Genomic DNA, 12,761 nt, shown 5'->3' on the forward strand with positions numbered 1-12,761 from the left:
GAATGGGCAGCTGAGTCTGTCCGCGGTCTTGCCGATGTCCCTGGCAAGGATCTTGCCGGGGCCTCATGGGCGTCCTCGACAAGGATATTGCCGGGGCCATGTGGGCGTCCCCGGCAGGGATCTTGCTGGCGTCTCGTCTTCTGGCCTTCACAAAGATCTGCATGCCACTATGCGCGCCCTTGGATTCTGGTCTTAACGTTGTCGATGGTGTCAGAGCTCCCAACCACAAGGGAGGTGCTCTAGTTGGTGCTCTGTAAGCTGTCCCGGCAAGTACCTTGCCGGGGTCTCGCAAGCCGCCCCGGCAAGGATCTTGTTGGGGGTCCAACTCGTCCTCTGTTCTCTGACTTGGTTGTTTTTATAAGTCTTGTATCTGTCCCCGCTCGCCCTCTTCACGCCTTGCCGCAGAAGTGGCTACGACTGCCCGTGCACAAGTATGGGGTGCTAAAGAACCCAAACTTTAGTACACCGACAGGAGCCCCCGTGCGTGAGCCATACACGAATGCGAGGCGTCGTTGGGCCAGGCCCAAATAGTGCGCGGGCACGCGTGGCGGGGGAATAACTTCCATAACCTTCTGGTCCGCTGCGCTTCCCCACGATCTGTATTGAGTGTGCGTCGTGGGGGTCGTGCCTGGGTGGTTGCAGCGCACCTGTGCATGTGCCAACGCTTACACACCGAACAGTAAAGAGGCAGCCCTGCGACTTCCCCATAAAAAGAGGAAACCGTAGGGGCGCTGCTCATTTACCCCTTTCGCCCATTCCAATCTAGGAAACCGCCGCCTCCTTCTTCTTCCTCGAGCCCAATCTAAAGCTCCCTTCTCCACCCATCGCCGCTGCGCCCTCACTACTTCTGGTCCCCCTGCTCTCCATCGGCCGCCATGGCGCCCAAGAACAAGAACAAGGGGGTGCTCCTGGGGAGCGAGGAGGTGGAGGATGCGCTGGTGACGAAGCGGAGGGAGCACGCCGTTTTGCTCCTGGGCTCGACACGCGCGCGCTCAAGGAGCGATTTCAGTTCATGTGGGGAAGGGAGACGACGGGGCATCCCGCCACCCGCGTCATCCTCGGACCCAACGGCGCGCCAGGTCCAGATCGATATCCCTTCTTTGTTGACTATCTTTACTGCGGGCTCTGCCCCCAGTTCTCGGATTTCTTCATCGACATTATGTACACCTTCGACCTCCATCTTCTGGACTTCACACCGAACGCCGTGGCGTGTATGGCCATTTTTCTCACCTCTGTGAGAACTTTGCTGGGGTGACCCCCAACACGACGGTCTTCAGCCACTATTTCCTCCCCCGCATCCAACCAGGAGGGGCACTGTCCGGTTGCGTCACCTAGATCCTTGAGGGCCTGTTGCAAGGAGACATACCCAAACGGGACCCAGAAGGAGAAATGGGAAGAGTGGCGGCACCGGTGGTGCTGGATTGTGGAGAAGGAGCCGCACCCATTTTGCACCCCCCCGACAAACACAAGTGGTTCGTCGCGGCAACTGGGGTAGCCTCGACCCTCAGGATAAGAAGCTCATAGTTGCCATTACCATAATCCACCGTCTCAAGTCTGCGGGGCTCATCTTGGGGATGATCGGGGCCGATTTCATCCACCGCTGCATTGCCCCTCTACATAACAAAGGGAGGCCGGCTTGGGATTTCTGGAACGCGGTGAACATCATGAGGTTGAGCCATGGTCTAAATCAGAAATTCATAGTGTTGCAGCACGCGTCCCTCTGCTCGAAGCTGTTTCAGCTCAAGATCGACAAGCCCGGCAAGGTTGGCAAGAAGAAGGCCGGCAAGGCTGAGGAGGCTGACAATGTTGAGGAGGTCGACAAGCCGTTCAAGTTGCCGGCGGCCGTGGTCCGTATGTGCAACAACTCCGCCTGGACCTCCATCATCGCCATGATGCCGGTGTTCGACGCCCACGGCCTCGACCAGACCTGGGTCGAGCCATACACGGTGCGGGTGTAGGAGTTCTTCGACAGTTTGTTGGAGCGGCCTGTCCGCGAGGAGAAGCAGCTCGTCCGCGACACCACTACCGAGGAGGTGGCGTATATCGCCAACAGGGCGGAGGAGGCAGCCCTTGCCGAAGCGGCCGGCAGCGCTGGCTTCCCGGAAAGTGAGGCCGGGGCCGAAGAAGACTTTCCCGAGCAGGTGGAGTCCACCGGGGAGCGCAGCGGCGCCGCCACCGGGGGCCCTTCTGCCGAGGAGGCGGGCGAAGAGACAGCTGGCGACACGGACGAAGAGGAGCCGCCTGAGGAGCCCCTGGCTAAGGGGAGGAGGAAGCGTGTCCTCCGGCGTTCTGGCTCCAACGAGCCAGTGCGGCGAGCCTCTTCGTCCAAAGAGGTCCCCGCCAAGAAGGCAACCGCCAAGGCTGTACCGCGGCAAGGGGCCCAGGTGCAACCTGCGCGTCATGTGAGGTGCACGGCAGCGGCGGCGGAGGAAACAGCAGTTGCCGCCTCTATCACGGCCAAGCGACCCCGGTCTCCATCCCCACCCGTTCGCACGGACACCATACCGGAGGCCGATTACGACCTCTCTGGCATGAGCCCGAACAGGAGGGGGCAGAGGAAGAGGACGAAGAAAGGGGCGAGTGAGTGCTCCACCACCTTCTCCATCCCTTGAATTCCTGTCCTGGTTATCTTGCTTGATTTAACTTTGTCTTGGCTTGCTTTTGCAGGTACACGGAGACACTAGCGCAGAGGATGGAGAAGAGGGCCAAGACCTCGACGGGCAATGAGCCCCCGGCAAGCACCTCGAGCGTGCCGGAGGTGATCACGATCAGCCTAGGCCCAAGCCCACGACGCAGCCCCCGACTCAGCCCCAGCGTGAGTCCACTACCCACTTTCCATTGGCGAGCGCCGGGGCGTGTCTTTTCACCATCAGTCTTGCCGGGTTTGCAGGGGAAGAGCGGCAACATGAAGGGTCGTCACGGGCCACCCCTGACACGCCTCCTGCATCAACCACCACACCACTCAAGGACAGGTCCCTGGCAAGGGCTTCTATCAGCGAGCCCACGCCGCCAAGGGAAAGATCTCCGGCAAGGCCCTCCCCCGACGAGCCCACGCGTGCGGAGGAGGAGCCGGCAAGCACAGGTGCCGGCGGCCTCATCTCGGCGACGAGCGTTGGCGGGGAGGGAACCACTCCCCCACCCCAACTTGTCGTAGGTGAGCCGCCTGCCTCCTGGCCTTGATCTGTTCTCCAGTGTAACCTTTTTATTCTTGCTTTGAACTTCGATCCTGGTTTCATCTTCTTCCCCTCCTTGGTTTTTAGACCTATGCTTGGCGGGTCAGATGGATGTCGATGGCACCATCGAGGTGATCTCCAAGGATGTCGCTGCTCAGGCCGACGAGGTTGCCGCCGACAAGGCCGCCACGGAAGCACATGAAGAGGCCGCCAGGGGATCTGCCGGGGAGGCCAGCGAGGGGACCGGTGACCGTACTGATGGCACCCCTGCCTCAGGAGCGCCTGGCGCTACATCGGTCCTGGAGCCCTCAGTTGCCGGTGCGGCGATGGCCGACGACCAACCGTCCACCTCCGAAGCCCCATACTCGAGCAGATACCTGAAGATCGGCGAGGATCTGATTGTCACCATCCCGGGGACGGCAAGCACCGGAGCGCCTGCCGAGGGGGAGGTTTTCAACGAAGAGGTCATCGTTGCTGCTGGGCTCCAAGTTGTCGACGAGCCAAGCGCCAGGAGCGGCAGCTCCACAGAGGGCCAGCTCCTCCAGGTTATTAGTAGCAGCTTCCACAAGCTTCAGACGCTTCACCGCGCCCGCAAGTAGAAGCTGGAATCTAGGATGGCAGTCGTCGACGCAGCAGAGGCGGGCCTCCAGGAGCGCATTGAGCAGACAAAGGTCTGGTTTACGGAGGCTCGGCAGGATTTGAAGGCCAGCCAGGAACAGCTGGGCCAGCAGTGGAACGAGCTTCTTCTGAAGCAATCAGATATCGAGAAGGCCCAGGAGGAGGAGGCTGCATGGATCGCCGAGGACGGTGAGCTGAGGGAGTGCTGCATATCGCTCGATGCCCAAGAGGAAGACCTTGCTGCCAGTGAGGAGGCGCTTGCCGCCAAGCTCTGCGTCAAGGACGAAGAGATCGAGAAGCTCGTCGCGCAGTGGACCCAGGAACTGGAGCAGAAACACAAAGATGCTCTTGTCGCTCTGGTCCTGGATCACGCCGCAAGCTGAAGGAGGTCGTTGATGCTGCTGAAGAGGCAGAGGCCGCCAAGAGCGAGCTGGCCGGCAAGGTGGAGGAGCTGGGGGTGGAGCTGGAGAAGCACAACAAGGAGGTCATGACGCTCAAGAGGGATAGGGAGAAAACCATCGACACCCTTGCGGGATTGTAGGTCTCCTTATCTGAAAAGAACCAGCTGTTCTCCGTGGCCATTGACTCCATTGCCGATCTAAACTAAAGCTGTCCACCCTGGAGGAGACCCTTGCAAGCAGCAGGGCCTGCGAGAAGACCTTGGCCAAGAGCCTCGAGGATGAGAGGCTACTGCTCTTGAGCGCTGTCGCCGAGCACAACGACTACATGAAGGGCGTGAAGCTCTGGAATGAGTGCCTCGTCGACGTCTCGGAGAGGCTTACCATGCAACTATCCACCATGGGCCTGCCGAGCATCAGGTTCTCCCACGACGACAGGATAAGTGAGAGCGCCAGGGTGACCATGTTCTTAGAGGCCGTCTTCGACGCCTTGAAGCTGCTCCACGACCGTCGGGCGACCCACCTGGGCAACGAGTCCCGGAAGCTTTGCCGGGGCGCCCTCCTCAAGGTGCTCACCAAGGTGGCACACAGGAACCCCAGCGTCGACCTCAACCAAGATAGTTTGCCGGCGGATGCGGACTGCAGGGCGCTTGAGGAGCTTGTTGCGCCCATTGTCAGCCTGGTCGACCACGTCATGAGGGTGGAGGGCCAGGGCCAGGACTAGGCGCACCGCTTCTTCTTGCCGCCATTGATCCGTATCTCAAAAACAATTCCACTTAAGTTACAATGGCGGCAACTATTTATGTAATATAACTTGCTATGTTTCGAACTGAATGCATGTTATCTCCCCTGTTGGCCCCCTTCTGTATGGTACACACCCTACGCATTAATGGGAAAGGCCTGCCGGTGCGCGCACCCTAGCCGTAAGCGCTTTGAGGATGGATCCTTAGCAACCTGCTCGAGGTGCCACTGCCGGCAAGGCACCTTGCCGTTTTTAGTGCAGCCACTTGAGCCATTGAGCGGACTCGAAATGGAGCAAGGGCGCAACCAAATCCGACGAGGTTCCTTTGCGTGCAGGTTTTCCTTATACAAGAGCCGAGACCATTCGAGGAAAATATACCTGATATTAAAAGAAATTTGCTCAGAGTCTCGCGACTTAGCTTTTTACTACTGTATTCTTCTTTGCAAGCTGTTGGCGTCGCCTGTTGATACGTCTCCAACGTATCTACTTTTTCTCACGCTTTTCCTCTTGTTTTTGACTCTAATTTGCATGATTTGAATGAAACTAACCCTGGACTGACGCTGTTTTCAGCAGAACTACCATGGTGTTGTTTTTGTGCAGAAATAAAAGTTCTCGGAATGGAACGAAACTTTGCGAGGATTTTTTATATCAATAATAAGAATTTCTGGAGCCAAGACCTACCGGAGAGGGGCACCTGGGTGGGCAACAATCCACCAGGGTGCGCCCCCCTCTCCTGGCGTGCCCAGGTGGGTTGTACCCACCTGGTGGCCCCGCAGACGACCCCCTGATACTATAAAATCACATATTTCTAGAAAAAAATCAAGGAGAAAGAATTATCGCGATCCACGAGACTGAGCCGCCGCCAAGCCCTGTTCTTCCTCGGGAGGGCAGATCTAGAGTTCGTTTGGGGCTCCGAAGAGGGGGATCTTCATTCTTCGTCATCACCAACCCATCTCCATCGCTAATTCCATGATGCTCCCCACCGGGAGTGAGTAATTCCTTCGTAGGCTCGCTGGTCGCTGAGGAGTTGGATGAGATTCATCATGTAATCGAGTTAGTTTTGTTAGGGCCCGATCCCTATTATCTACTATGTTCTTAGATTGATGTTGCTATGACTTTGCTATGCTTACTGCTTGTCACTTTGGGACCGGGTGACATGAACGTAGATCTGAATCGTTTATGAATTCATCATTATATCCATGTTTTAGATCCGATCTTGCAAGTTATAGTCACCTACTACGGTTATGATCCGACAACCCCGGAGTGACAACAACTGGGCCCACTCTCGGTGATGACCGTAGTTTGAGGAGTTCACGTATTCACTATGTGTTAATGCTTTGTTCCGGTTCTCTATTAAAAGTAGGCCTTAATATCCCTTAGTTTCCAATATGGACCCCGCTGCCACGGGAGGGTAGGACAAAAGATGTCATGCAAGTTCTTTTAATAAAGCACATATGACTATTTACGGAATACATGCCTACATTATACCGATGAACTGGAGCTAGTGCCGTATCGCCCTAGGTTATAACTGTCACATGATGAGTATCATCCAACAAGTCACCGATCCAATGCCAACGAATTTATCCTTATTGATCTTGTTGCGTTACTATTGCTATCATCATTGTTACACTTCCTACAAAATTACTGCTATCACTGTTATTGTTACCGTTGCTGCTGTCACTACTATCAAAACTATCATATTACTGTGCTACTGATTACTTGATGCAGATAAATCAATCTCCAGGTGTGGTTGAATTGACAACTCAGCTGCTAATACCTTCAAATATTCTTTGGCTCCCCTTGTGTCGAATCTACAAATTTGGGTTAAATACTTTACCCTCGAAAACTATTGCGATCCCAGGTTATCAAGACCTTTTTCTGGCGCCGTTGCCGGTGAGCATTGCTATATTTGTTGAGTCACTTGTGATTATTATCATATTATCACTATGAAGAATCTGAAGGACCCAAAGACTAAGATATTTCCCTCAAAGACGAGGGGAGGTATGGAACTGCCATCCAGTTCTACTTTAGATTCACCTTCTGTTATGAGTAAACTTGCAACACCACCACGTGCTATTAATCCTGATATGTTGCAAGTTATTGATGATGCTACTTCTACTATGAATGATGCTTATGATGATGCTAGTACCTTGCTTGCTAATGATGATGTGCCACTTGGTGAATTTCTTGATAAACAAATTGCTAGAGTTATTCAACATGATGTTGTTGAATCTGATGATGAGCTTGAAACTAAATCTCCTGAGACACCTGCTAGAACTAGCCTTCCTAGATATGAATTGCCTAAGGTACCGAAAGGTTATGTTATGAGTGAAGAAACAACTAGAGATATTCTTGCTTGCAATGATAGAGATGATCTAGAGAAATTACTACAAAAGTATAAAGAAAAATCTCTGAATGCTAGAATGAAGTGTGATCCTAAGTTTGCTACTTCACCTATCTTTATTGATGATAAGGACTATGAATTCTCTGTCGACCCAGAGTTAATTACTTTGGTGTAATCTGATTCTTTTCATGGTTATGAAACTGAAACTGTTGTGGCACATCTTACTAAGTTGAATGACATAGCCACCCTTTTTACTCATGATGAGAAAACTCGCTATTACTTTATTCTAAAATTATTTCCTTTCTCATTAAAGGGTGATGCTAAAGCTTGGTACAATACTCTTGCTCCTGGTTGTGTGCGTAGTCCCCATGATATGATTTATTACTTCTCTGAAAAACATTTTCCTGCTCATAAGAAACAAGCTGCCTTACAGGAAATATTTAACCTTGTGCAAACTAAAGAAGATAGTCTTCCACAAGCTTGGGGGAGGCTTTGCCAGTTACTTAATGGTTTGCCTGATCATCCTCTTAAGAAAATGAAATACTATATATCTTCTATAATCGACTAACCGATGCTTCTAGGGACTTCCTAGATAGTTGTGCTGGTTGTGTTTTCAGGGAACGAACTGTTGGACAAGCTGAAGAATTATTGAATAATATATTGAAAAATTATGATGATTGAACTATTCCTGAACCACCGCCTAAACCCACTCCGAAGAAGACGGGTATACTATATCTCAGTCCTGAAGATATGCAAGAGGCAAAGAAATCTATGAAAGAAAAAGGTATTAAAGCCGAGAATGTTAAAAATTTACCTCCTATTGAAGAAATACATGGGCTTAATACACCACCACTTCCTAAGGTGGTAGAGGTAAATTCTCTTATGAAGTTTAATGAAAATGATAATCCTCACAATATGCATCCTAGCCAATGCCTTTATGAGTTTCAAAACTACATTAGAAAACAAGATCACTTCAATGCAAATGTTATGAAACAATTGAAATATAATTCTGATATGATTGCTCGCTTGAGTGACTTGTTATTTAGAATTTCAAATGATGTTAGAGGTGTTGGAAAACATGCTTCTATGGTTCAAACTCAGTTAGAACAAGTTGCTAAATCACAAAGAGAATTGCTTGATGAAATGAATAATAATATGCATGACTTTGCTATTAGAGTTGCAACCAGAGGAGGTAAAATGACTCAGGAACCACTTTATCCTGAGGGACACCCACAAAGAATTGAGAAAGATTCAGAAAGAGCTAACACTAGTGCACCAAGACCTTCTAGAAAGAAAAAGAAAAAGAAAAATGATAGGACTTTGCACACTTCTAGTGAACCTGAAATAGAAAAACCTCCTCATAATGATAATGGAACTTCTATCTCTGATGCTGAAACTCAATCTGGTAATGAACACTCACCTAGTGATAATGAAAAAGATAATGATGAGGTTCATGAAGACTCTCAACCAACCAATGATAAAGAACCAGATAATGATGTTGAGATAGGACCACCTGTTGATCTTGATAATCTATAACCTAAAAATAAAAGATATGATAAAAGAGACTTTGTTGCTAGAAAACACGGTAAAGAAAGAGAACCGTGGATTCAAAAACATGTGCCTTTTCCACCCAAGTCAACTAAAAAGAATGATGATGAAGAATTTGAACGCTTTGCTGAAATGCTGAGGCCAGTCTTTTTGCGTACTCGCTTGTCTGACACCTTGAAAATGCCTCCTTATGCAAAGTATATGAAAGACATCATCACAAATAAGAGAAAAATACCAGAAGCTGAAATCTCCACTATGCTTCCTAATTACACTTTTAAAGATGGAGTACCAAAAAAACTTGGAGATCCGGGAATACCAACTATACCTTGCTCTATTAAAAAGAATTATGTGAAAACTGCTTTGTGTGATTTAGGAGCTGGTGTTAGTGTTATGCCTTTCTCTTTATATAAAAGATGACTTGAATAAACTCATACCTACTGAAATATCTTTGCAAATGGCTGACAAATCAACTGCCATACCTATCGGTATCTGTGAGGATGTGCCCGTTGTTGTTGCTAATGTTACTATTTTGACTGACTTTGTTATACTTGAGATGCCCGAGGACGACAACATGTCGATTATCCTTGGTAGACCCTTCTTGAATACTGGAGGGGCTGCTATTGATTGCAATAAAAGCAAGGTCACTTTTCATATCAATGGGAATGAGCATACAGTGCACTTTCCGAAGAAACAATTCCAAGTGAATGGTATTAATGTTATTGAAAAATCTCCGACAATCACTATAGGAAGTTTTCAAATACCTCTACCTACTGTCAAAAAGAAATATGAAATGCTTATTGTTGGGGAAATGCATATCCCCATTGAGGTAACTTAGTGATTTACGAAAGTTCTCGATTTCATGCTAATCGAAAGTGGTTGTTAATAAGACCTGATCAACCTTATTATGAATCATTTTTGAGCGGTATGAAGTTGACGAATTTAGTAAGCACTACCTTATGTCCCTACTTTTTATTCTTTGTTTTTATTAGTTAAATAAAATAAATTGCCATGTTTTGCATGTTTTCTGAATTTCCCGTGCAATAAAAAATGACCCAAAAATAAAAGTTCTCGGAATGCCCTGAAAATTTTATATGATTTTTTTCTGAATATTTAAGAAGGTGAAAATAATACCAGAGAGAGATGCACCAGGTGGGCACAACCCACCTGGGCACGCCAGGACTCCCGGGCACACCCTGGTGGGTTGTGGTCTCCACGTGGGCCCCCTCACTTATCTCTTTAGCCCACATCATCACTTACCTCCAAAAAAATCCCCATTGCTCTCTCTCCCGTGTTCTTGAGCTCAAACCCGCAGATTTCGATCTCTTTGCTCGAAGCTCCATTTCTAAAACTGTTTCAGGGGATTGTTGCTTGGTATGTGACTCCACCATTTGTCCAATTAGTTTTTGTTTTAATGGTTTATACATTCAATAATTAGCTACTCTTGGTGCTGCTGTAGATGTGCTTGCATGTTGAATTCCTAGTGTTCTAAGTAGTTTTAATGCTTCCTATGGCCTCTATGTATCCCTATGAGTAGTTGCTATAAATTTTGTGAAGTTTTGTTGAGAAAATTTTGTGAACTAAAAATTCAGATTTTTGTTCATAGGAAAAATTGTACGCGGACATGAATATCTTCAGGAAGTTTGGCTCAAAGAAGAACTCCAAGGATGTTATTGGGGAGTCTTCTGACAGTGGTCTCCACCCTCGGAGGTTGGCGGAGGTACGGCCGTGCGAATGGCCGCACACCCCATTCCTGCAAGAGGCTGGAATTCATGAGGAGTTCATGCAATATATTGCTATTGTCGGCCTCACCGACTTCATCGCAGATGAGTGTGACCAGCACCAAATCCTCACGAACATCTTTGTTCAAAGCTTTACTTTCTTGCCTAGAAACAATCCTCCTGAAGTGAGCTTTGATTTATATGCTGAAAACCATCAGATACCACTTACTGAATTTTGTGATATATGCATGATCCCTTCTGAGGGGAGTCTAGCTGAGCCTAGGCCGGCAGGGTTTGAGGATTTTTATCGCACTTTGGGTGATGAGAGAGGAGTGTCAGCCATCACTGCCGCTGGCTTACATTTTCCTGTTGTTTGTTACTTTGCATATTTTATTACCAAATTCTTGCTCGCTAGGGAGAAGGTGGGTGCACTTAGTTCACCAGACCTTGTTGTTTTACATCGTGCACTTGAGGGCGACAACACGCATAGCTTGGGAGATATCGTGGCTCGTCGCCTGTATCTTAATAAACCCCAGGGTAAAATACATGGTGGGATTTTTGCCACTCGTTTGGCGGCTCACTTCGAGGTTGAGATACGCCCACATGATTACCCTCTGACCAAGGTTTACCTAGACCGAGAAACCATGGATCACCATCACTTTCTTGCACATGATCGTCCTGATATTGCCATTCCTTATAACCTGGTCTATAGCGTTACAACTCGTGATGTTATCCCCTTGCCTGGACCTGCTTTGTTTGATTCTGCTGCCAAGGGCGGATATAGGATTATGCCTGCAGACATCATCGCCTACTGGAACGCTCACGCTGCTGCAGAGGCTGCACAGGTACCTCAGCAGTGGGATGAGTGGATGCCTGCTCCTCAGGATCCCTACTACCATCCAGGCTACTGATCTACTACCAAGTTAGGCCAAAAGCCTAAGCTTGGGGGAGTACGTGTTTCTCATCGACATTACATTCATGTCCACTCATTCTATTTGTCAGTGTTCACACTTTTTCATTGTATCATCCATGCTTAGATTTATTTTCTTGCTTTCTTCTCGTGTGTTTGAAAAACTTAAGAAAAATCCAAAAAAAATAGTTGTATTAATTTAACTTCTATGCATGCTTAGTAGTAGTGCTAAAAAGAAAACCCAAAAAGATTTCCTTGTTCTTCTTTTGTTTGTTGGGAGCTTTCCCGTGTAAATAGTTTTTCTCGTTTTTGCTTTTTATTTGCTTGTTAAAGAAAACCAAAAACTCCAAAAATATTTTAGTGTGTTTCTCTGAATTTCTTTTCTTTTTATTCGTCTTACCGAGGTGAAGACCACGATGAAAATGTTGAGTGGCTCTCATATGAATAATTGTTGAACTAATAAAGAGCACATTTTACCTTGTCTTCTCCTATTGAATAAAATGTTTGCAGATTCCAGCTTAGTCCATGGCACTCTTGCACTATTATTATTTTCATATCATTCGGGCGTGCAAGTGAAAGGCAATAATGACGATGTTTGATGGACTGGCCATGGCAAAGAGAAACTGGTATGAACTCGACTTGTTATGTTTGTGTAAATATGTTTAACCTAGTATACAGGCTTCAACCCATTATGATTAAACATGTTTGCAATGAAAATTAGAGATTATAGTTTCTCATGCCATGCATAAGTAGTTGGGAGTTGATAATGATTTATCTTGGATATCAACATAGCGTTAAAATGATTATGATGTAGTATGATGATATGGTATCCTCCTCTGAATGTTCGAGTGGCTTGACTTGGCACATGTTTATGCATGTAGTTGAATCATAGCCTCTATGATATTTATGTTCATGGTGTCCATATCCTACTCATGCTAGTGTCCAATGTTACTTATGCATAATGCATAGTTATTATCATTGTTGCTCTCTAGCTGGCCGCTTCTCAATCTAAATTGCTAGCCTTTGCCTGTCCTAAGTGGGAATTCTGCTTGTACATCAAAAACCTTGAACCCAAAGTTATTCCAGATGAGTCCACCATACCTACCTACATATGGTATTACCCTGCCGTCCTAAGTAAATTTGCATGTGCCACCTCTAAAAACTTCTAAAAATTATCCTTTTTGTGTGCCTAGATCGTTCATGGAACGATAGGAGGTGGTCGATATCTTCCATGCTAAGCGGGTTATTCTCAGGTTGAGTGTTTATTCACTCGCCATCGCATGAGAAAATGGGTGGTAATAGGGATTCCC

The sequence above is a fragment of the Triticum aestivum genome, chromosome 5D (genome assembly GCF_018294505.1).
Source record: "Triticum aestivum cultivar Chinese Spring chromosome 5D, IWGSC CS RefSeq v2.1, whole genome shotgun sequence".
NCBI classification, from domain to species: Eukaryota; Viridiplantae; Streptophyta; class Magnoliopsida; order Poales; family Poaceae; genus Triticum; species Triticum aestivum.